General features: G+C 44.9%; 1 protein-coding gene across 4 annotated transcripts in view; it reads right to left on the minus strand.

Annotated features, from left to right (window-relative positions):
- Positions 1 to 26,806, minus strand: part of side (sidestep) — a 671,279-nt gene that overhangs the window by 445,045 nt on the left and 199,428 nt on the right. For 3 of the 4 annotated variants that reach the window (XM_065225558.1, XM_065225557.1, XM_065225555.1), the window contains exon 2: positions 10,756 to 11,687. The gene's annotated coding sequence lies outside the window, so the exon portion shown is untranslated. The remainder of the gene's footprint in view (positions 1 to 10,755; positions 11,688 to 26,806) is intronic. The other variant, XM_065225556.1, reaches the window with a different exon arrangement.

A 26,806-nucleotide genomic window follows, 5' to 3' on the forward strand; every position in this document is an offset into this window, starting at 1 on the left:
GGAGCCTGTGGGACAATTCCGAAAACCGATCCGATAGTGGCAACATGCCCGCCAACACTTCGAGACTCATCGTATGAGTCGAGTGCATGCATCCTAACGCGATACGAAGACAACGATACTGGATACGTTCCAGTTTGATGATGTGAGTTTTAGCCGCCGACTGGAAGCAAAAACTACCGTACTCTAAAACCGATAAAATCGTTGTCCGGTACAACGTTAGAAGATCTTGCGGATGAGCTCCTCACCACGTTCCGGTAATTGTTCGGAGAAAATTGATCCTTTGTTGGCATTTTCGTCTCAGATACTCAATGTGGGATCTCCATGTGCATTTGGAATCGAACCAGACCCCAAGATATTTGAAAGACATGAAATGAGTGATCGGCTTACCCAAAAGTTGAAGCTTCGGTTGTGCTGGGCTATGCTTCCTAGAAAAAACGACCAACTTAGTTTTCTCCGTGGAGAATTCGATACCTAGATGGATAGCCCAAGTAGACAAATTGTCTAAGGTATACTGTAAGGGTCCTTGCAGGTTGACCCCTTTGGGCCCTGTCATAGACACTACTCCATCATCTGCAAGTTGTCTCAGCCTGCAGTTGTCACTTAGACAATTGTCAATTTCTCTGACATAGAAATTATACAAAAGGGGGCTTAAACATGAGCCCTGGGGGAGACCCATGTAACTAAATCGAGAAGCTGTAGAGTTTCCATGAGAAAAGCTCATATGTTTCTCTGACAGCAAATTGTACAAAAAGTTATTAATTAATGGGGAAAGGCCACAAGCGTGGAGTTTGTCTGAAAGGACTTCAACCGATACTGAATCAAAAGCCCCCTTGATATCCAAGAATACAGAAGCCATTTGCTCGTTTTTTTTAGCAAAAGCCAACTGAATTTCTGTGGAAAGCAACGCGAGACAGTCGTTCGTTCCCTTACCCCTACGGAAACCAAATTGAGTATCTGAAAGAAGGTGGTTCGTCTCAACCCATTTGTCGAGGCGAAAAAGGACCATTCTCTCCAACAATTTTCGAATGCACGATAACATCGCGATGGGACGATACGAGTTATGATCTGACGCGGGTTTTCCAGGCTTTTTAATGGCTATAACTCTCACTCGCCTCCAATCATCTGGAACAATATTGAACTCCAGGAACTGACAAAACAAGTTCAACATGCGCCTCTTAGCGACGTCTGGGAGGTTCGTCAACAAGTTGAACTTGATTCTATCAGCCCCCGGAGCCGAATTGCCACAAGAAAGGAGCGCGAGTGAGAGTTCCAGCATTGAAAAAGGCTGGCTGATCTCGTCTACCAAATTCGTCGTTTCGCGAGGAATCATCTGTGCCGGCACGGAATCAGGACATACTTTTCGCGCGAACTTGAGAATCCACCGATCCGAGTACTCCTCGCTCTCGTTGTTTGAAGACCGGTTACGCATCCTTCGCGCCGTGTTCCAAAGCGTATTCATCGACGTTTCGCGCGATAAACCGTCCACGAATTGCCGCCAGTATCCGCGTTTCTTGGCTTTGATGAGGCTCTTGAGTTCGTGTTCAAGAGTCGAGTACGCTTCGAAATACTCGGGTGTTCCGCGTTACCGGAAAAGCTTAAGCGCGTCGGACTTTTTACGATAAACCTCAGTGCATTGCTGGTCCCACCAAGAAGTAGGAGGTTTCCTACGAGAAGACGTTCCTGGAACCGACCGAGTTTGAGCTCGAAGCGCGCTGTCCAAGATCAGATTGGAGAGGAAGTTATATTCCTCCAACGGTGGAAGCCCTTCTACCGATGACACGGCTTTCTCAATCGCGGTCTTGAACGTTGTCCAATCGATATTACGGGTGAGATCGTACGCGACGTTAACGGATTCCGACGAATTGAACCCACTGGCAACCGAAATGCCGATCGGCAAGTGATCACTACCGTGGGGATCCTGGATCACATTCCACGTGCAATCCAACGATAATGAATTAGAGCAAAGTGTGAGGTCTAATCTACTTCCATTTGAGGATGGACCAGCCAGACGTGTTACTTCTCCATTGTTAAGAATTGTCATATTGAAGTTATCACAGAGGTCATATATCAAAGTAGAACGGTTGTCATCATACAGTTCCCCCCAGCCTGTACCGTGGGAATTAAAATCTCCCATAATCAACCGTGGAGTAGGAAGAACTGAACAGATATCTGAAAGTTGTTTTTGACTAATCGAAACTCGGGGAGGAATATACACAGAAGCAATACAAAGGCTCTTGCCTTTAACAAAAGCCTGACATGCGACAACTTCAATACCTGGAAATTGTGGAAGATTCACTCTGTAGAAGGAATGGCACTTTTTGATCCCCAAAAGTACTCCTCCTCCACGCGAATCCTCACGATCCAGTCGAATAATGTTAAAATCATGAAAAGGAAGATCGATATCTGAAGAGAGCCTTAGAGCAAATGCAAGATGATCAAATCCCCGACCTCGTTTGGAAAATTATATTAACAGTGTAACTGAGTTTATTGCAATTGAATTACCCAAACCACGATTGTCGTGTACCTAAAGAAAACGTCAAATAAAACTACTAGTTATTCTTCTCTCTACTACGAAGCACGCGTTTTACTTTCTTTCTGCAAGTTTACAGGTTATGGACCCAGCATAACCGCGTGTATTTTTTTTTTCGGTCAAAAAGTCCGCGGAAAGTGTCGAATTTTGGTCGAAATGGATGATGATACCAGGAGTCTCCGGATTAAGCCGTTCGACGGGACCAGTTTTAACAACTGGTGTTCCCGCATGAAGGCTTATCTCCAGCAGCTGGAGGTGTTGCGGTGCGTCGAGGTTGCGGCGGAGGAGGAGGATTTTTGGGTCATTCCGACCACGGATGCAGCGGACGTGAAGGCGGCGAAAGAGAAGAAGAAGAAGGCGAGAATCCGGCAAGACAACAAATGCCGATCGGTGCTAATTCAAGCGATAGCCGATAGTCATCTCGAATACATCAAAGACAAGCAGACCCCAAAGCAGATCTGGGATGGCCTTCACGATGTATTCGAGAGAAAGAGCATCACCAATCGTTTCCTGCTGAAGCGGCAGCTTCTCTCGATGCGCTATCAGGAAAATGAGCGCCTCCAGGATCACTTTCTCCGGTTTGATAAGCTGGTCCGGGAAATCAAAGGAGCCGGTGCGCAGATGGACGAGGAAGACGTCATTTGTCATTTGATGTCCGTCATCGTATGACGCAGTCACAACCCCAATGGAGGCGGTCTCTGAGAGGCTGACGATGGATCTTGTTCGGCGCAAGTATTTGGATGTAGAAGCGAAAAGAAGAGGACAACAGCAGGAGGTGGAAGAAGAAGAAGCGGCTTTCGCTGGGAAGAGCAAAGCCAAGTTCAAGTGTTTTGGCTGCGGTCAGCCGGGGCACAGAAAAGCTCAGTGTCCAAACAAAAGTGAACATAAACAAGCCCTCCAGAAGCAAGCACAGAGTGCGAACGTCGGTGCGAATGCGAAAACAGTGTCGTTTGTCGCGGCGGACGATCAGTTGGATGTTGTTGCGGCTAGTGCGGTGTCGAACTCCAAGTGGTATTTGGACAGTGGAGCATCGGAACACATGTCGAACAACAAAGCCCTTTTCGATGTTCTGGTGAAAATTGAGCCGCCGGTAGTGATCCAAACTGCAAAAAGTGGGGTGAACATGGTTGCGCGGTTCAAGGGTCGTATTACCGCCTGCACGGTGGTGGATGGTTGCGATATAAACATCAACATCGACGACGTTTTATACATTCCGGAATTATCGCTGAACTTGTTGTCGCTGCGGCGCCTCGAAAGCTCGGGAAAGAAAGTGATTTTCTTCGGTGGGTGCGTAACGGTAGAAGCCGACAACGAAATCGTTGCTACTGGACGACAACACGGCCGTCTCTACTGTATGGACTTCGAATGTGTGAAAGCGCCAAATGCGAACGCGGCTCCCAGTGCGTTGATGACGGGAAGAATTAGCAAGCTGCTCGAATTGTGGCACCAGCGATTCGACCACCTCGGGAACGATAACCTAGTGAAGCTAGTGAATAAAGGGATGGTCGAAGGTATGAAGATCGCGAGTGTGAAGAACAAAAACGAGAAGCTGCTGTGTGAACCGTGCATAATCGCAAAGCAAACCCGCGAGCCGTTCAAAGTGCGAAATGATGCGAAACGAGCGACGCGTCCTTTAGAGATCGTACACAGTGACGTGTGTGGGAAGATAACGCCGGTGACGTGGGATGGCAATGAATATTTCGTTTCCTTCACGGATGATTACACTCATGTGTCGGTAGTGTATTTGATGAAAACGAAGAATCATGTGCTTGAGTGTCTGAAGGATTATGAAGCCATGGCCAGTGCCCATTTCGGCACGAAAATTTCTCGCCTCAGAACGGATAATGGGGGAGAATACACGAGCCGAGCGATGAAACAGTTTTATCGCAGCAAGGGCATCCGGCTCGAACCCACTGTGCCATATACGCCGGAGCAAAACGGTGTGAGTGAGCGGCTCAACCGTACCATCGCAGAAAAAGCTCGAGCGATGCTGCAAGCAAGCGGCCTTCCGAAGATACTGTGGGGGCGAAGCTGTGTACACCGCTGTGTACTTGAACAACAGGAGCCCCAGTGTTGCAGTTGCGGAGAACATGACGCTTTGTTGGTTACGCCCCGAACGGGTACCGGCTGTGGAATGGTACCAAAGTTTTCGTCGGCCGTGACGTCATCTTCAATGAGAGCGAGCTACGACTATGTACGGTGAAGTCCAGCGAGAAGAGCTACGAGAATGATGAAGTGATTATCGAAGAAAAGCTAGCTGATGCAAACAGTGAATCGGAAGTGATCGATAGTGAACTGGAAGACGTTGATTCCGAGCATTTTTTCACGGACGGTGACGATGATATCGATGAAGAGCCAAATGCGAGCGGCACCTCAGCCGATCCAATTGTGGACAGCAAGTGGGTATTTAAAATGAAACGGAACAGCGAGGGTGAGGTGGAGCGGTATAAAGCCAGGCTGGTTGCCCGTGGCTTCACGCAGCGACCGGGGTTCGACTATACCGACACCTACTCTCCCGTGGCGAAAATGGCGACGCTAAGAATTATCCTGGCCTTGGCGAATCAAAAAGACTGGCACGTCCATCAAATGGACGTCAAGTGCGCCTTCCTGAACGGCGCACTTAACGAGGAAATTTTTATGCGTCAACCCGCTGGGTTTGAGAGGGGGAAGAACCTCGTTTGCAGACTGAAAAGGGCCATTTACGGTCTGAAGCAATCTTCCCGGAACTGGAACCAGCGATTCCACGACTTCATGTGCAAACTGGGTTTCAAACGCAGCGAGTATGACTTCTGCCTGTACCAGTGGTCATGTGATGGAATTATCGTGTTGGTTGTTATATACGTGGATGATATCCTCATTGTTAGCAACTCACTGAAGGCGATTGGTGGAATTAAGCGACGATTTTCAACGGAATTCGAGATGACGGATCTCCAAGATGTGAAGAGTTTTCTCGGGTTGAACATCCAGCGAGACAAGCAAGCGGGAACGATGTCCATCGATCAGAAGGCCTACATCCAGAGCGTCCTCGAGCGGTTCGGGATGGACGGATGCAAACCGTCACCCATTCCGATGGAACCGCACCTGAAGCTGATGAGAGGCAGCAAGGAGGAAGCTATAGACAAGCCGTATAGGGAACTCGTAGGGTGCCTCATGTACCTTATGGTCACCTCGCGACCGGACATATGTGCGGCGGTGAGCTTCTTCGCCGGATTTCAATGTGGTGCGACCGACGAGCACTGGGTGCATCTCAAGCGAGTACTCAGGTACTTAAAAGGCACCATCGACTGTAAGCTACTGCACCGTCGTACGGAATCAGCGGAGATGTTGGAAGCGTTCGTGGACGTGGATTGGGGCAATGACCCTAATGACCGCCGTTCGGTATCCGGATACGTCGTCAAGCTGTTTGGGTCAACGGTGGCATGGACTACCAAGAAGCAGTCGTCGGTGGCTTTGTCGACGACCGAGGCAGAGTTGATGGCCCTGTGTCAGGCGAGCTGCGAAGTCGTCTGGATTGTGAACGTGCTGAATTCTGCCGGCCTGCGAGTGGTGGAGCCGGTCAGCGTATACGAGGATAACCAGCCCTGTATCGCGGTAACGGTGGAGCCACGTAAGCATAAGAGAATGAAGCATGTTGAAATTCAAAACTTCTTTGTAAGAGAACTTGTCCAAAAGGGAAAGGTGTTAAACTGAAATACTTACCAACCGAGGAACAGGTAGCAGATTTGATGACGAAGGGGTTGGCTTCGCCTAGATTCCGTAAGCTCAGATTCTTGGGGTAATTAATTGAGGGGGGATATTAACAGTGTAACTGAGTTTATTGCAATTGAATTACCCAAACCACGATTGTCGTGTACCTAAAAAAAAACGTCAAATAAAACTACTAGTTATTCTTCTCTCTACTACGAAGCACGCGTTTTACTTTCTTTCTGCAAGTTTACAAAGTATCCATCGAAGGAGATGATTGCTGCAAGGAGGGGCCACTTCAATGTCAACTGCTTCAAGAGGGTTTTCACAGTAGGAAGCATTGCCAGAAAAATGCTTTTCAGAGGATCAGAAATATCGAGGTAATTGAGGATACTGTCCACAATGTTATCAAATGAGAACAACCCAGATGAAGAAGGGGCTTGTGTTCTGAAAATTGGGGCATCGGGGGTTTTGGATGTCCCCGGGAGAGGTGGAAAATCCTGGGTATAATCAGTTCTGTGGAATCCAGGAGGAGTAGAAGTCTCCTTTTTTCCACCACTCCTTGATTTGGGCAAGCTGATTTGAGGTTCTTGATCTGCAACTTTCCGCGAACGGATGCGTTTTCGTTTCCGGGCAGAACCATCCGGAAAACTGAAAGAAACTCCCTCCTCAGCCAAGACAGAGCCAGACTCGTCATCTGACAAAAGAGCGAAGGGATTTGTTTCGTTGGTCGATGGCTTGGCTGTCTTAAGCATTTCTGCAAAAGACCGCCTGGAACGTTCTTTAAGAGAGCGCTCTAGTTTTTCCCCGCGTTGTTTGTACACCGGACACGACGAGAGACCATGAGGAGGAGATCCTTTGCAGTACACGCATTTTGGTGCCGTGACTGTGCAGGCGCCATCCTCGTGCTTCTCCCCGCATTTGGAACAGCGTGCCTTGCTGCCACAGTGAGAGGCCGTATGTCCCAACTGTTTGCAGTTTTGGCAGATCATGACCCGAGGAACAAACAAGCGCACAGGTAGCCGAAGTTTTCCCAACTCGATGTACTGAGGAAGGGCTGAACCAGAAAAGGTCACGCGAAACGAGTCTGTGGGGGTAAAACTCTTTTTACCCTCGCTGACAGATACTGAGCCCAGTTTTTGGACATCCAGTATCTTCACCGGGGGGAGCAAGGGGTTCTTGAAACGGCCAACCGCCTGCTTCTCCAAGATCTCGGGGGTCAGACTCGCTTCGGTGACCACACCTTCGATCTCCACATCACGAGCTGGTATGTAAACCCTGTACTCAATCGTAAAGAGCTGGGAGGCAGCAATCTCGTTAGCCTGCTTCAGGTTAGAAACGACAACACGAAGTTTATTATGCCTAACCTTCGTGATTTCGGTCACGGCCGAGTATCGCTTCGTCAGATCAGTGGAAATTTGCATCAAGTTCAAAGGTTTGTTTTTGGGCTGAAAGTAGACAACCCATGGCCCAGTCGAGTCATCTGGATAGGCTCGCGATCGGGGGCTTTTCTGAGACGAACCATGAATGACAGGACGCTATTTATATACTATACTACTACCACCGAGTGATTACACAGCAGCAGCGGAGCGACGCGCAGCGTGGGTGACCTTCGATGCGCGTGTGCGGGCGATCTTTGTAGTGGTGTGCTTGTATGAGGCTCGGCACTCAGCTGGACACACGATGATGGATGACCGGTATAAATGCGGAGGCAGATGCTGACACTCGATGACGATGATCTGTGTGCAGGTATGCGTGATCACGCACCGATGAAGCGCAAATTGGTTTGCGAATATCCAATTGCAAGTGAACAATTTTCTTTCCGATGACGCCGAAAACCACACTTTCTTCTCAGAAAAACTCACTTTCAGATAATTGTTTAACCGGGTACTATGCCAGTAATCACTAAGCGAGAATAAACTGATAATTTAAACCAACCGAATACCGAGAAAACTTCCGAAATACCGGAGCGCGAAACAAGTCGACTGTACTTCTTGCTAGGTCGCAGTGGGATGCATTTGTATTTTCGCCCATGCTACGACCGGCGAAACTAATCCGAGAGGATCGTACAACTGAGCGATTGCTGAAAAGATTCGTCTCTTTGTCCACTGCTCTTCTGCCCTTGCTGCAGGTACATCGATGCACATCTGTTCCCGTCTGCCATGCCACTCCAAGCGTCTTTATCTTCTGCTGTCCATGGAAATGTAACGTCGTTTGGACTTCGAGCGCATCAGGGGGTAGATCAAACAATGCTTCCGGTGAATTAGAGCTCCACTTTCGTAGTTCAAATCCTCCTTCGGCCATGAGAGATTGAACTTCACTTCTCAGCAACTTCGCTTCTGCAACCGATTCCGCTCCCGAGAGAAAATCATCCATGTAAAAGTCCTTCGCAGAGCCGTCGAAAACTACCCGGACTTTTGTTATCTAGCTAGACTCTTTGAAAACTGGGTGGTGTGGGAGGTAGTAAACTGTCCGTTCTTCATCTTTCACATCTTGTAAAGTCCCGACGAGTTTTCGCCCCAGAACCAGAAAATTCATTGACATAGAAAAGTCCTTAATGCGTGATGAAATGGATGTCGATACTTCGTGCGCAGTGTTCTTTCGTGTTTGACCGATGCTACTGATCTCCACCCGTTTTGCACGCCGTGGTAGCTTGAGTAACTGAGAGAATGCTTCTGACATCAGGTTTGCCTGTGATCCAGAATCCAACAGGGCGCGTGCTAGATGCGTCCTACCCCAGCTGTCCTTGATTTTGGGTAGGACCGTGAGCAAGAAGACATGATTTCCAGGATTTCCAACCGCCATGTTTGATGAAATAGATGCGAACGAGCTTGGTAACCGTACCACCAGAGCTTGTAGCACTTTCCGAAGTAGATGATGTCGAAACCTGTGTCTTTTGTGCGTTTGGAGCTTCCGAATCAGGAGTAAAAGTAGAACCGGATCCAGGGAATCCAGGATGAAGTAATGTGTGATGTTTCTTGCAACAAGTTCTACAGCGAAACTTAGAGGGACAATCACGTGCCATGTGATTTCGACCTAAACAATTACTGCAAAGCCGTTTTGAGTTGGTTAGTTGCAGCCGTTTGTCCACCGGAAGTTGATTGAAAGAAGAACATTGTACGATCGAGTACTGTTCCCCACAAGAAACACAATTTTGAACCTTTCGTTCGGTAGCTGCGTTGATCGAAATTTTAGGACGTGATTTGAATTCAAACGATGAAAATTAGCCTTGTGTAGCAGACACCTTTTGATCGACCAAAACTGCATCAAGTACCCTCGTTTGCTTTTTCAGAAACTCCACCAGAACACCGAAAGATGGTTCAGCTTCGTCTGACACATGTTCTTCCCAACGCTTTTGAGTGAATGCTTGTTCGCTCCCCTAACTGGTCCAAAATTTTTGTGTTGCGCTCGAAGCAATCGATGAGGTCATGGATACCTGTAGATGATTCCTTACAAATTTTCGGAAACTCGAACATCGCGTTCAAATGACGTTTCTTCAGAAAGTAACCGCTGGAGAATCGTGCTACCAAGCCATTCCAAGCAACCTCGTAATTAGCCTCGCTCATGGGATAAGAATCAACCAATTGCAACGCATCACCCTTCAAAGATGCCCGTAAGTAGTGGAAGTTTTGGATGCCACTTAATTCCGGGGAAGAATCGATTAGGGCCTTCAACGTGTCGTGAAAAGGCAGCCATTTTTCAAAATTTCCGTCGAACTCGGGAAGGTTGATTTGAGGAAGCCGTACGTAAGTATGAATATCATCTCTGGATCAAAATCAGATCACTTTCATGCCGCGACCAACATTGATTTTTGAAATCGCAAAATAGTCGGGGCGACCCCTGCGTAGTGGTTAACATCCATACCTCTCACGCCAAAGTCAAGAGTTCAAATCTCACCCCCGGACAAGTCACGAATGACCCAAGAGTGTTAAAGTGACTATAATAAAAAAAAAAAAAGCAAAATAGTGACTGATTACAAGAATAAGTGACTTTGGTGATTCTTTTTTAAAGCACTTTTTAGTGACTGTCTTGAAAATAGTGACCTTGCTACTAAAAAGTGACCTGCTACCAGCCCTGACTGCAAGGCATGTAGTACCGTCACATTTCCTAAAATTCATGAAATTCGCAAATGCACAGTGCTGTCGTCGTAAAGTTTGAGCTAGTTAATTATAACAGCACAAACATTTAAAAACTAATGTTTCCGAAAAAAAAACTAGTTAGTCATCGACTAACCGCGATTGCCCTCAACGACAGCACTTCCAATGCAGCTGACATGCATTCAATTAACTGATATGGATTCGTCATTTATCCTGCCTTGACTTGTGACTCTTGTCCTATCATTTCAAATATCCATTCACTATCAACAGATTTATTCTATTCGAACCATGCCCCTTCATTATAACGCACAATTAATGCTCAGTTTCAAAAGGCATGACACATCGCATTCTCCCCCTCCACAAACACCCCAGCAAACTAATGACCATAATTCGAAACAATACCTAATATTCCTCGATCCTTCCACCCTTATCATGGTCACTCACCCGAAAAATATCCATCACTCATTGCTCATTTCGTTTCATTAGTCGACGATGAAAATCCCCTTCACCTCACAACAACACATTGCGCACGGGAAAGATCCTTATTACAGTGGAAACAAAACACTATTACACCCGCGGGAAAGCCAACTGTAATTCACATCCGATCGCGTGTCTGCCTCCGTGCCACTATCGAGCATTTAATAGCAACATAACTACCGCGACCGCACCTTCCTCGGCGCTGCTAAGGAGAAGACGCTGGTGACGACGACCACGACGATTCAAACCAAAACATCGCAACCACGAACCTTCCCCATCAACGACAAAATCCGACGGCGACGACGACGGAACTGCCAGTGCAGCAGCTGTTGCCAACATTTTCATTTCGCTTGATTGTTGTTGTTGTTGTTATTATTATTTTCACGTTGTTTTTGTTGTTTCACTTTGACCGGTCACACTCCCTGCTTCTTCGTCATTTTCTTCCTGTTCTAATGCTTTCCACTTTTACTCTCGATAAAAACTCACTTCTTCGCCTCTTCTTTTCTCGCGTCCCTCCCCCGCAAACTCTCTGCCATGCGTGCACTAATTAACATCCAAATCGTGTGCTGCTTTTGCTACTGGCTGTTGTTGTTTTTGTTTTTGTTTTACCGCGCGCCGCGTTGCGGTAATTATTTCGTACGGTGAACGGCAACCCTCGGAACGGAACGGAACGAACGAAGCGATCTTCTGAATGTGTGACGACCGACTGGTCCCTAGGAGAACGATGTTTGCCGGTCCCGGTGCGTTACTGCGAGCGAAGCCTTCTTCGCCTTGCTGTCGTTGTTGATGTTGATGTTGATCTTGACGGATTCTCAACCGCCCCGCACGCACTCCTGCCTCCTGACACGACGCGAGTGAGGGATTGCTTTTTTTTTGTTTTAGTTGGTGAGTAGGTAATTCTAAAAAAAAAAAGGAATAGAGAATGAAATGGAGATTAGACGAAAAAATGCACGATCGTGTTTCATAGAGTGTAATGGGACAGGAGACCGCGTTGATATGTTTTGGGTAATGTGTTTGGGAAAATAAGAATAGTGCGTTCCGCGAGAAGGACGGCGAAGTAGTAAGGGGTTCAGGGACCCGAACCAGTGATGCCACATATACAGATTTATCTGTAATCATTCAGATTTTTCCCAATATTTTGATAGAGATAATATCTATATTATAAGATAAGAGATTTTTTTTTAAATATGGTAGAGAACTATTTCGGCCTAATCGCCCATTTTGGGCCTATCGAGCAGAAAACTTTAAATAAATCCATGATTTCAGAGTTAACAAGACAATTATGCTTTTGGTACGATACTTTAGTTAATAAGCTACCAAACGAAGTCAATTAGAACGCGTGATATGAAAGTTTGCACCCATTATTCCCAAACACAATAGAAGCGCTCCAACCGAATCAATTTTTATCTTCATCCGATAAGCCGAAGTGAATTTATTGGCGTTTCAATTGCGTTTCAATGCGTTAGGCCGAGTTTAGAATTCGTAGGCCGAGTTTGGCGTTAAGAACCAGTGTTAGACTTTTGATAATATCTCAACTATTGGTTTCTCTTTATCAAATCTTACGTACGGAAAGCTAAACAAATTTGGAAGCCATCAGTAATGAAAAATTTCATTTGGTGCTGAACTGCGCTAGATTATGAAAGACTAAGTGCGGGTTGTGCTTAAAAGGCCGGAAATGGGGCAGTTAACCCTATACAGATAATTTAGATTTTTAAAACATACGGAATATATGTTTTAAACTCCAAGGAAGCGAATGCCTCAGCGGTTGAATCTACTTCTTCAAACGCGGCACAGTTTCTCTTATTGCAGGTTCTTCTGGCTACAGCTGTCGTTGCGATCGAGGACGATCAAGGTTCTCGCTATCTAGCACGTGCACTGTTGGACTCAGGGTCCGAGTGTAACTTCATCTCTGGAAATCTGTGCCAGTTGATGAATGTCTCCAGTCAGAAGGCCAACATATCGATTCTTGGTATCGGACAGTCGAACACGAAGGCAACTCGAAAAATCAAGGCTGTCGTCAGATCTCGGATTTCATCGTACTCTCGATCGATGGAATTTGTCGCCCTAACGAAGGTTACAGCTTGTCTGCCAACATCTACAGTTCAGGCAAATGGATGGAAAATACCGGTAGAGATTGAACTGGCGGATCCGGAGTTCTTTCGGTCAAGGAAGATTGACTTGGTTCTGGGTATCCAAGCTTTCTTCAGCTACTTCCCGTCTGGAAGGGAGATACAGCTGGGCAAGGACCTACCAGTACTAACGGAATCGGTTTTTGGGTGGATAGTGTCAGGGGAAGTCACTTCATCCAGCCAAGGTACTAAGTACGGCTGTAACATGGCGGTATCGGATAATCTCGAGGAGATAATGGCACGGTTTTGGTCCTGCGAGGAAGTAGGAGCCGTTAACAAATACTCTCCAGAAGAAGCGCACTGTGAGGAGCAGTTCCAGCGTACAGTTAGGCGGGAATCCGACGGGCGATACACAGTAGTCCTCCCCAAGAACAACGAAGTTTTGGTGGAACTGGGTGAATCCCGAGACATCGCATTAAGATGGTTGCGAGCTGTGGAGCGAAGATTGGCAAGGGATCCAAGTCTACAGAAGCAGTATTGTGATTTCATGGCCGAATACCTAGAGCTCGGTCGCATGCGAAGATTGGACGACAGCGAAGAGCATGCAGTTAAACGGTGTTTTCTGCCACATCACCCCGTTAACACAGAGTCTAGTACCACGACCAAGGTTAGGGTGGTATTCGACGCATCTTGCAAAACATCTTCAGGAATATCCCTAAATGATGCGCTGTATGCTGGACCAATAGTTCAACAAGACTTAAGGTCAATCGTTCTGCGTAGTCGAGTTCGTCAGGTGATGGTCGTAGCAGACGTCGAAAAGATGTATCGACAGTTCTGGACGAGTTTGGATGACACACCGCTTCAATGCATACTCTGGACAGCACCTGATGGAAAGGTAGTGGCGTACGAGTTACTAACGGTGACGTATGGTACGAAGTCCGCGCCGTATCTGGCCACTCGTGCGTTGCAACAACTGGCGAACGACGAACGAAAGCAGTTTCCATTAGCGGCACTTACGATCGAAGAAGACGTTTACATGGAAGCGGCGATCGAATTAAGGAGACAAATAGACGCAATGATGATCAGCGGAGGATTAAAACTACGTAAGTGGGCATCGAACTGCCCAGACGTACTCAGGGGCATTCCAACTGAGAATTAGCACTTCCAGATTCGAATGGAATCCATTGGGACCAAGATGCTGAAGTAAAAACATTCGGTTTAACTTGGCTTCCTAACGTAGACTGCTTCCGGTTCAAATTTACCATTCCGCCACTCACGCCATCCAAATCCTCACGAAGCGACAAGTGTCATCGCAAGACTTTTCGACCCGCTGGGCCTGCTCGGTGCAACGATCACAGCGGCAAAGATCTTCATGCAACGGCACAATCTACAATGGGATGACCCACTGCCCGAAACGGTGGGTAAGGAATGGCGAACATTCCACGAGCAAATCCCTTCGCTCAACGATGTGCGGATTCCAAGGTGTGTGGTTGCTCCAGGTTCGGTATCCGTAGAATTCCACTGATTTTCGGATGCCTCGATTGTCGCTTATGGTGTGACAATCTATGTTCGGAGTCAAGAACAAAATGGTACGGTTTCGGTGCACCTTTTGACTTCGAAATCAAAGGTAGCACCGCTCAAGGTTCAATCTCTACCACGGTTGGAGCTTTGTGGCGCACTCCTGGCAGCCCAACTCTGGGAAAAGGTAGCAGAATCGCTGAAGGTAGAAGGTAGCGCTCATTTCTGGACAGATTCAACTTGCGTACTCCACTGGATCAGGTCACCAGCAGGAACATGGACAACTTTCGTTGCCAATAGAGTTGCGAAAATTCAAGGACTGACTGAACGGAGACAATGGAGGCATGTTCCGGGAACTACGAACCCTGCTGATCTAATATCCCGTGGAATTTTTCCCAACAACATTCTCTATCAACAGGCAGTGCTGCAAAATATCAATATCAATACCTGCAAAATGCTGAATTTCACTAGCCACCTGATGTCAGTATCAGTTCACACAATATCATTCGCCTCAATGTCACTGCGCAAATGACATTGGCATTGTACCGTATGCGTGATAATGTTTGCACCATTGAGCAATGTCAAAATTAAAAAATTCTCAAAAATTTCTTTTTTTGAGTTTTTTTATTTATTCAAAGGTGGGATGTTTCTCAGAGTCTTAAACTATGTTAATCATCGATCGAGTTTCCACTTGCTGCAATTACGGCCTCCACACGCTTCCGAAATGCACGTCAGGTTCTAATAATGTAGTCTGGATCCATTTCTATCCAGGTAAGGGTCAATGTTTGTCTGAGGCTTGCTGTACTCGGGTGGCGTTTAGGCCTTGGCCTTCATGACGCGCCATATTGAGTAATCCAGCGGATTAAGATCGGGGCTGGATGGCGGCCACATATCCTTCGCCCAGAACGGAAGATGTTCCTGCAACCACTTCTGAGTGCGGTTAGAGGTGTGGCATGGAACCCCATCTTGTTGAAATACAACATTTGGCTTCAAACCGTACTGTTCTTTGATCCACGGAAGAACATACTTACTTAAAATCCCGTGTTGACCTCCGTGTTGACCTTGTCGCCTTCTGGAATGAACACCGGGTCCAATTTTTTGCCATCGGAAGCCACCAATCCAAACACCATAACGCTAGGAGGATGCTTGGTCAGATACACGCTCTTGTGCTCGTCGGCCACGTCTTTTACCGGAAGAGAACTAATATACCGGTCGGTTCTGGAATTTGATACGGGATCGACGGTAAACATGCTCTTGTCGGTGAACAGAATTACCAGATTTTTTCGCTTAAGGAAGTTCAAGATTTTTTTTGCATCGTTCGACTCGTAGCTCCCGGATGCGGTTGGTAATGATGTGAGTTTTTTTCTGTGCCCTCGACTTCGCCCCGCAATCTTCCTTTACGATCTTCCGTACCGTAAAGTCATTGATCCCGTGTTCCTTTGCCATTTTCCTTATTGAATGCACTGAATTCACCCGAATCTTCCTTTTGATAGCAGCGATAACTCTCGGAACCCGAGATAACCTCGGACGACCTGTGGCCACCTTCGCGGATAGTTGTCCTTTCTTTTCTCGGTCTAAAACCCTTTTGATGGTCCACCGGGACACTCCCACGGCGATTGAAATGTCTTTTTGCGATATTTGCGTGTGGGACAAATCACGAATACGCTTCCACTTTATCATGGTGCAACTGTCAAACTAAGTAAATCATTTTCTTTTATACACAGCCTACTTCGGTATGAGCTATAGGTTACGTGCATGCAAAGAAAACCAAGGCATTGTATGCACAGGTGAAACGGGAACCTTATTTGTGCGATGGTGCAAACATTATCACGCATACGGTATAATGAACTCATTTGTTCATTTCGCTCGTACGTACCAGCAAGGATTTTCAAAACAAACGCAATTCATCTACACTGCGTATATTTTAGGTTGACAGCCACTTTAGAGCAGCTCATCGGACGAAGAATCTAATTTAAAAAGCAATGCAAATTAAGTTACCGGCACGGCATATTTCCCTTGAGACGCCCCCTTGAGACGCCCCCTTGAGACGCCCCCTTGAGACACCCCCTTGAGACGCCTCCGCTCCAGGAGGCATTTTAAAAGGTCATCAAAGGTTCGTTCCGGCTTCTCATGGTCGGCACGCGCTCGACTACATCCATCGCGTCGGCGTCGTAGGCAAAGGGAACGGAACGCGACGACGACGACGACGACGATCATCACGAGTGAAAAATTGTCGATTGTTTCTAAATTACGCGGCTTTAAGGCGATATCCAGGCTCGTTAACTTGACACGTCGACGCAGTATTTAAACATCGTAAATCTCGTAATGAACATTCAACGGTGCTCATTGCGATGAAGATTTCGAAGGGGAAGCTAATGTGATGAGATTCTAATTACCAGCTGGCTCGAGTCGCCGAACAACAGTTTTCCATTCATCACCATCATCATCAGCATCATCACGAAAAGCAGCTCTGGAAAAACAATCATGGATGGGAATTCTAACCCCCCGGTGTGCGAACAAATTTCCCGCAATCAACAACTGCGGCACGGACCTGATTGGAATTCTGCGTGGCACAAAACAACCAATGAATTCCAATAACCCGCAAAACAACACCGCCAGAGATTCCGGTTGCTAAAAGTTTAACTAAGGACCACAAGCAAGAAACGGCAAGACCAACAAGTTGACGCGAAAAACAAGCGGCGGGCGTGGTGGCATTTCGTATTCCCATCGGCTTGCTACCCCGGGGGAAGGGGGGGGGGAGTTGGTAGAATCTTACCAATTCTAATCAGTCACCGACAAGCGAACGGCCAAAAGACCGCCGACAGGGCCATTTTGCGGGTAAGATTTTGGTCAGTACTTGGAATAGTAATGAGAGCTGTGGTCACGGGACGGATATTGGGAAGGAATTGAACACGATTTACGCACTTGAGTTTGGCTTACCCGTCGATTGCTGCTCGGGCGAGAGAGAGAGTGAGCAATTTTCCGGCTTAAGTTTGAATTGTAAATTAACTCTTGGATTGATCGCGTGTTTGTTCAACGCGCTGTTAGTGGGAATAACATTCCAATGTTGGAATTCTTCAATTGAGGAGAATGATTTGCCGAAATGTCAGTCTTTTCAAACTGCTGAAACAAATGGACGGAAGAACAAGCGCTTTCAGGGGGCAAATGTGCAAAAGTAAGGAAGCAGAAGATGAAATTCCATTCCTGTCGAGGTTAATTCGTGTCCCTGTTTATCCCCGAAATAAATTTCCCGGAACGACGCTCGGTGGTCGCTCGGCGATAATCTTATTCCATCCATAGCAGATTTGTGGCATAATAAATCAAAAAAACTTTGTTCCTTCCGCTCTGCGATGCGTTCGGTGGGAAAGGGGGCAGTAGGAGGGCATCCGTCTCAACTCGTTATCGAGAAGTAATACTCCGTTTCCTTCTGGGATTTTTCCTTCCAAATTGAGAGAAAGAAAGTTTCCCCCTCTGAAGAGCGAGAGGGCGTCTTCGTAGTGGGCAGATTAAAAGTAACTTTAAATAAAAGAGAAAGCTTCCCTGGGGCAGTCTGAAAGGAAATGATAAACTCTGATTTATTGCAGCGCCGGAAAAGCCTTTCATCCTGTTTCTTCGGAGTTCTTCTGGGAACCGGAGTGTACAAAAGGTGAAATTAAAAGGGCCGTGTTTGATTCCTTCCCGGAAAAGAAACAGGAACGGTTCGGCGATAACACCTCTCCAGTTGATGCCGGGGGGGACAAAGTTTTCGCCCAAACAGCAGTGGATTCACGACTCTGACGAGGGTTTCGGTAATTGGCAATTTTATTTCACTTATTATAGCATCGATTGCTACTTTTTTTTCTCCATCATTCCACCGAGACGAGCACAGCAAGTTTGCTAATTTGCGAGCAAAAGTTTTCGAAAGTCCCCTTCCCCGCCTCATGTCCGGATTTTCCCGGTAAGACGAGACACTTTTCAGGTTGGAAATTTCAATTAAATTTAACATCGCAAAATGCTTCATTCAAAATCAGCTGTAAATTCTAATTTTAAATCATGGCAAAATTGGACAAGGGGCTAGTCAGATTGACAAACTTTGAGCAATCTTCCTGGGAAAATAAATTTCATTACACCACCCTTTGCCATCTTTTATGCATGCAATTTCGTATTTCTGTCAGGTTCTTGGGGGAAAACTTTCAGCTCAGTGCATCGCTCATCTTTCCGTAATTTGAATAATGATCCAATTTTTCCGGTGCACTTCAGCGGGTCCTTGCTTAAGTCGTCCTCTTTCAGCATATGCATAGTTGATATGCATTTTCCCTGCGAACTGTGAAGGACTAAAAAATGGAAGCACTCAGCCGGCACCGGGCAGGACGAAGACGGCGACAGCCAGGAGCAGATTGGTTAAATGGTATTAGCGCTCGTATTATTGGCTTTCTATGCCTTTCAAGGTGCGCACTAATGGATTCCATCCAGCTGAATGGTGTTGTTTGCGCTGTGCGCCGATTGGGAGTAGTGAAATGATAGTTCCTTCGGAGAACTGCCGGAGGTAATTGCGAGGGATTATCGAATCGTTTGATGAAGGTCTAGGGTAAAACCATTTTGATTGAAAAGCTTCTGGGAACATGAGAAGATTGAGAACATTCAGTTCCAAGAGATGGTTGGGAAACAAGTTGAATGGAAAACAGAACACCAGTAGATCACTAGAAGGAGGATAAAGTTATTGAAAAAAATATGGGTGAAAATCAACTTATCATAAGATTAATGGGAAACAAATGATTGATTGCTTATAGATTAGGAAAATAAAATGGAAATTGGGTTGCTTATTTTCAAAAAACATACCGGTTTTTGCACATCATCTGAAAGAGCTTCGTTTTCTGAGCACAGCGATATTTTGACGTAGGATTACGTCTTTCGACACCATATTCGGGGCGCAATTAAAAAAAAACAAAATCGACCGCGTTACGAAAAGTGGTCAGAATTTGACCACTTATAACTCTCTCAATAGCGGATGGATTTTAATTCTGAACAAGACAATCGATTGGAAATTTTTCTACAAATCTGCTGAAATGAACACTTTATCAATTTTCCATAGTTCACTATTGAAAATTACACAAATGTCCAACTGCTGCAATGGTGATCAAAATTATCACCGATGCCTGCAAAAAGCGCTTTCTCTAACACAGATTTCAAAATCGAATTCCATCCGGTATCGCAGAACGGTGCTTATTTAATCACCATGCGTGGTGGTGTCCGGTCGGTCGGGCGAGCTGTAGCCCACATGAGCGTCCATTCACCGAAGAAGGAGGAAGAAGCCGCACCGCTACTGATCGGATTTAGTAGCTCTTCGTGAGTCGCTGTGGGCCATCTATGCCAAGCGCGTCATCCTCGTTCCAAATAACATACAGCTCGCCAACCTCATCCGTCTTGAACACCCTAATAGATCAGCATTACTCAACCATCACGATAAAACGAACATCATAAATTTGTTAAAGAGTATTTTTTGGACATTTGTCAAGCTCATCAATCGGATGTCAGTTCCCATAAGTTTAAATCTAATGTACCATGTATTTTTAAGGCAACTGTTACTACGCCTATCGATTCGGCGAACCCCTCGACTTCCTGTGAGTGATGAGAAGTGAGCAGCGGGACCCACTTCATGATCACCACTTCATGATCGCTACGTCATCTTCGCTGTCGTGATCGCGGTCTGTCATTCGTTGATGATTTTCCAAACGTGTTAGAAGACAAAAGTAGCTCGATAGATAATGTAGCCAGCCCCGGCGATCCGTCTCTAAAAACGCTTAAGCGCCACTCCACAAGGGAGACCACACGCCCAATGTAAATTTGCCCGGTTGAGACTCTCCTTAGGGCGAGTCCATTAATTTTCCTAGAAAGGATTTACGGATCAGGCAAGCCGGCTTTCAACTAAACGTCCAAAACGGGAAAACCCTATTATCCCCATGAAACCACAAACACGATAGTCACTCAGAGAGTCGGTGAGAGCTCACCCATATCTAAAAACCTCTACAAAAGAGAATTTATCATCATCGGCAGTATCGTCACTTGCCACTAGACGTCACCCCGATCTGGAAGTGGACTACTCTCCCGAACATTCAAACTCTCATCATGAGGACGGGACACGAAAACTACAACGGAGAACGCGAAGTGATGTCGAATACATACATTCAATTAATTAAAGCTTGGGAGATGGTCATTTTACGAAAACATTTATTATTACGGAACTATTCAGGCGGTATATTTAGTGCATAACGGGTGTTCCAACATTACTTATCCTACGTATATTTATTTATATGTTCCAATTAATTTCGGTTTACTTGTGTGTGTTCGCTCCTATCTCCTATGTGTGTGCGATTTCTCTCTCCCTAACTAACGTGCTCATGTGCTCTACTGGTTCATGTGTGTGACGTTACTTTATCGGCAACTCAGCTCCAAACGAGTCTGCGCTCCTGGTGACAACGACGTTGGCGTTGAAAAACGTTACTTTTCAAAGGCGGGAATGCCACATCACGAGTTCCGGAAAAGCGTGTCACGGAAACTCGGTGCTACTCGCTCATCAGTCTTAGACTGGCAAAAAATCATTCCGTGGCGCCCTCGCCGGTCGCCACACTCCAAAAATAGAAAAAGACTTGACTCACCAGATGATGTTGATTTACGTGATGGTCACAGTCGAGACCTATCGACGGGTTCGACGCACTCTTTAGTGATCGTCGATGGTGATCCGATGAATGGAGGTGCTTCGCTGACAATGGCGTTTCACACCCTGATGCTATGGCGGTGACTCTGTTGTGCCGGTAGGTTGACGAACCGGCGGGTGGACCATGTCCACGTGGAGATCCCCTGAGTCTCCTCGGACCGATTACGTAACGGATCCGTCCGCTTCCGGCCGGTTGGCGATTGCCGGGAAATTCCGTCCGTTGGGGAGAAGTTGCTGCGTTTGGGCACGGTGAATTGCTGCGAACGACTTAACAACACGACTGTATTTCTCTAGCCTTTCTCCTGATCGCACACAATTTTCTACACGCACACTTATTCTACTAGTTTAACTAGGAAAAACGACCACGAACAAAGGCGCACACTTCAAGAACGTTGGGAAGTCACGGACGAAATGATCGAAACAGTGAATCCTCAGATAAAGGAAAGTAAAACTCGGACGAACCGGAAGTCCATCATTTCCCGAAACCCTTCGTGTCCTATCGTGAATCTAAAGACACGAAAGATAACTTGCCTCGTTTAATTGTGCGACTGTCCCTTTCCTAGCTTATCCATAAATTAAATGGACCCGTCTTTGGAAAGATTTCAGCAAAAATGCTTGTGTCTTCCTACTGCCTACCCTAAGGAATTTAATTCAAACAATTTAACCTTATCAAATTATATTCAAATTTATACTAAATTCCTGATCGTTACAATAAGAAAGTGAAAGTGAAAATTATTTTATGCTTAATATCAAAAAGTTTCCTTAAAATCTAGTTTCTAAACCTAAGCTAACCTATCTAGTGCTTAAACATAGTTGTTTTCCTACAGTTAATACTGAAATCAACATAAGGTGAGAATACCGAATCAAATTACTGACTAGTGTTCTTAAATAATATGTTACATCTATAAATAGAAATTTAGGAGAAACTGCTATGTTATTCTACAAACTACAATTAAGTCTATATTACTGTTTCCCTTCAGTTAATCAATTTGAAGATTATAAGCACCCGTTTGCTAATCAACATTTAATATGCAACAGCTGAAACTGCGCAAGCTAGGAATGCCTACGACGCAATCGGATTTATGTTTAAGAGGTGTTGAATTAGCAAAAGTATGTCGTAGTTGATACCCGGTAATTTATGCAAAATTTAACATACTGAAATCCTTTTAGGAATTTATAACATCGTTTACTTTCGGAATAAATGTTTATGAATTCGGTAAATTCTGGCGACGTCCGCAACTTTTCTTCGAACATTTTATAAATTCTTTTGACCGAACCGAAAGATTGCCTTTCAGGTATATTTTTCTTGTTTCATAATTCCATCAGGTGCTTGTGGATTTGTATTCTGATACGATTGTGTTCCAAATCCAAAGCTGAGAATAGTTTGTGGATCCAATGCAAAAATAGTTTAACATAACCCAACTCCATCTTCACCTCGCTACTGTCGCCCAATCCACATTAGGTTTATGAAGGAGTCATCTGAGGTAATTAATGAAGGAATCAGATGTATTGAAAATGCAATTAATTCGCTACCATCAACAAAAGTTACATTGAATGGCAAGCAGTTCACTATTAGACATACTTTTATGCTCACTATGGTTCATGGGAAAGTGTGTAATGCAGCAGCTAAAACGACATCAACGATGAAATGTTATGTATGTGGCGCAAGTTCAAAGGAATTCAATAATCTTGGTGTTAAAAGTGAAATCAACACAGATTCTCTTAAATTCGGACTATCAATTTTTCATGCCAGGATTCGTATTTTCGAGACAATTTTACATCTTTTGACGTAGACTACGTCTATCGGGAAGGTACTGGGGGTAAACGAAAATCTAAAATTGCGACCGTCACGAAAAGGTGTAATTTTTTGAACGCTATAAGCTTTGTCATTTATAGATGAAATTTAAATCCGAATACACCAATCGATAGGAAATACCTTTCGTAAGCTGTTGCAATAAACTTTTTTTCAATTTTTCATAAAAAACTGTGTTAAAAATGGACAAATAAAAAGTGATAATTTTATCACTGTTTTCATGAAATAAACGTTCTCCCCAAACCCAGTCCTCATAATCAAGTACAATTTGGTTGCACATCGTGCTGCTTGAATCAGAACAAGATAACAACTCTGGAGAGCATGTTGTGCATTGGCTCTGAATATGGCGATAAGTGTGCAAAATGTTACGCAATTGAATCCAGCAATGCTACATCGACATGTTTCGTCTAGAAACGATTCTCTGATGACTGTTTTGGGGAATCAGCATATGCATGTACGTAATTGGTGGGTTTGTTAGTTATTTCAACCCTTTTGGACAGTGTTTGACATTTACCTCTTTTCCAATAGTTTCATGTTTTAAATATACGGCATTGCTATCGATGCGTAGAAATGTTTCTGATCGACTGGTGATAAAATTATTGAAATTGGTCCTGCGGCTGCTGAGTTATTAACGTACAAAATCTTTCATAATTTCGTTACATTTTTCGTTTTCGGTTTCCACAACGTGTATGCCCATATAAAAATCGCAGACGTAGTCCAATGTCAAAAATTCCCTATCGGGCCAAAAACTGGAGCAGTGCTCCTAATTGATTCTAAAACTCTGGCGTAAACATTTCTTAACATATTTTAAAAGCGTAAGGTATTTTAAAAGATCTGCGATATACATTCATGTACAATCCCCGTTGAACGGCGCCAGTGGTGTAGTGGTAAGCGTGATTATCTCTCACCCCAGCAGGCCTGGGTTCAATCCCAGTCGGCGCCGCCGGGATGCTACCGACGTGCCAGGAAGGCAGCTCCCACACCTGGACCCTGCCTATCGACCCATCAACTCATGAACCGGGGACCAACGGCTTTACTTCCCATCCGAAGGAAGGCGTGATCAGAGATGTTATGCCTCAGAACATCCCGGCGGCGCCGACTGGGATTGAAACCAGGCCTGCTGGGGTGAGAGGTAATCACGCTTACCACTACACCACCGGCGCCGTTGCGCTGCTTACACGTTGATGTGTCCTAGGTAGTAACTTGAAAAGCCATGTGTGTCCGTTTCCTTGATCCCTGTTGAGTAAAGTTGAATTATGTTGTTTGTTGATCTCGAGGCTTTCTGCAACATCCAATTTCCATGGTGTAGATACGGTCCGTAAAATCGTGATGTCCTCCGTCGATAGTTGGTGGTCCTCCGTGAAGATGTGGTCTGCAACCTTTGATTTGAAATCATATGTTAGGCCTTTTTTCTCTTGCTTTTTGGCCTTATTAACCTCCGCTATATGTTCTTTAAATCTAGTTGCTAAAGTTCTCTCGGTTTGTCCTACATATACTTTGTTACAATGATTACAGCTTATTTTATATACACCTGCTTTACCTAAAACATTAACTGGGTCTTTAGTGGATCCTAACAATGATTTCAACTGGTTATGTCTACTGGTGAAAACTAAATCTAATCCGAATTGTTTTAACTGTGGTCTTAGCTAACAAGTAATATCTTGATCAAATAGAACGGACACTTGCTCACATTCATCAGGATATATCTGATCTGATCTCTTCTACTTGGACGTGGAGTTCAAAACATAATTCAGTGGATGAATTATTTTACAGAGATCTTCGTCTCAGTGTAAAATTATTTACTTTATAAACTAAATATTTAATAAGATATGTGTCTGACAAACAACAGTTTTTGAAAGTTTTCGGTAAACCTAGAAATTTTTCAAAGAAAATCGTGAAAATCTGGAAAGCTCAAGGAAAATGTAAGTAGGTAAACATTAACACTTAAAAATTATTGGCACTCTAAAAGCTATGAAGCGCGCCCTTTTGGTAGGTGGGCCTCCCAAATGAAGAGGGCTGCGCACGCTCAAAGAGTGGCCAAGGAAACTGGTCAATACCTTATGTATCTCAGAATTTTGATTGCAACATTGACTGGGTTCTAGGGATTAGACGCTACTGACCCATTTTGCAGAACATACTCCATGGAAATGGTAGTTTTTCGGTTGATTACTATAGAACCTGAGATCATGGGGAAAATATAATTCTCCAGATTTTCATTCATGCAACCCTTAACTATAAGCAGCAGAAAAAATGTATACTTGTCATAACCTCAAAACATGTGGATACACTCTTGTATCCAGTAGCCACTGTTAATTTTAGGCAAATATCCAACACTAAATTTCCAGGTTCACATTTTATGCTGAATGAAGTGAAAATCACTGCCTTCACTTCTCATTCACTCCAGTGCGCAGTTACGTTTTAGAAAATTTAACCCGCTAAAATATGGTGAAATCAACCAAAAGCCACACCAAAAATCAATTAATAAATTTGAGGGCTGAATCGATCGAAAATTTGCATTTACAAATATTTTCAATTTCATCCCCATTCCGTCTAAACCACACCCCCCCCCCCCCCCATAACAGTGGATTACATCGTTAATACTAAACACATTCATTCCTCTCCCGCCGTATGTGAGCTTAGAAGGTCGATCCTCTTCCCACGCGCGCGGGGGTTATCTCATCGTGGCCAAGCTTCGGATGACTGGGCTGGATATTTAATTAAATTTTGCATCCACAACTAATTTTCCCATCATATATCTCCCGGCGATGCGCTGACGCCATTCCCCCTTCATCGGCCCTAACGCAGAAGCCGAAGCGAGGAAGTCCCATTTTGATGCAGCAACATTTCGCTGACATCATATATGTACGTCCATGTGAAATATGTGCGTGCACCCGCGACCCACTGACTGTCACCAACAAACGCGGAATAGCAAAAAAAAAAATGGAATAAAATGGAAAACATTAGATTCTTTCGGGATGGGATTTTGTGCCAGAGAGAATGGATTACAAGGCACGGGAAGGGGGAGGGGAGGAGGCGGCGGTGGGTAACAGCGCATTTTCATCAACCGTGTTCGGTGCATATGGTCGTCATTTGGTGGAGCAAAAACGCTTCCAAAGCCCTTTGTTACAAGCGGCAGCGTCGCAGTCAACATTTGCACAGTGGGGTGAGAGCGGGCAAAATTAGAAAATAATTCAATAAAATAGTATTTTTTCCAAAATATTTATTGAATTCTGTTCGGAGATCCAAGTTTAGAGCCCAATTGGATTTGTGATAGAGTTTCAAAGTACAAAAATGCGAAAAATTCTAGCCAAATTTTCAAAAGTTTTTTTTTGTAGAAAATCAACAGTCAGTAGCATTGCTATTGATGCGTGGAAATATTTCTGATCGATTGGTGATAAAAATTTTGAAATTGGTCCAGGGGCAGCTGAGTTATTAACGTTCAAAATCTTTCATAATTTCGTTACATGTTCCCATTTTCGTTTTTCACAAAGTGTACCCCCATATAGAAATCACAGACGTAGTCCTACGTCAAATAGTCGTAAACAATGACGACATTGGCCCGTATGAAAGAGAAGCAGATATATGATTTCATGCTCAGTAAGCATTGACGTTGATGGCGACTCTGCAACTCTTTATTCGTATGGTAAAATTCCATAACATTCTGACAACCTGTGCATGAAATCTAGCGCGACTTTGTCTATCCCTTCACTCCACCATGGTACCAGTGAACTGCCGTCTTTTCACACAAAGATTGACAGTATGTTATAAGATTTTCATAGGAGTGAAAGGGCAAGGAAATGCCCACCATGTTTCACACGCAGACTGACGTTTGCTGATGAGAAATTACCATAGGAGTAAAGAGTTACAGAGTGGCCGAAAATGCAATTTGTAAATTGTCAGGGTAATGCGGCCATTCTTTTTTCG

This window comes from Ochlerotatus camptorhynchus, unplaced genomic scaffold (genome assembly GCF_037179485.1).
Source record: "Ochlerotatus camptorhynchus isolate MF236.1 unplaced genomic scaffold, CSIRO-AGI_Acam_v1.1 ptg000231l, whole genome shotgun sequence".
NCBI classification, from domain to species: Eukaryota; Metazoa; Arthropoda; class Insecta; order Diptera; family Culicidae; genus Ochlerotatus; species Ochlerotatus camptorhynchus.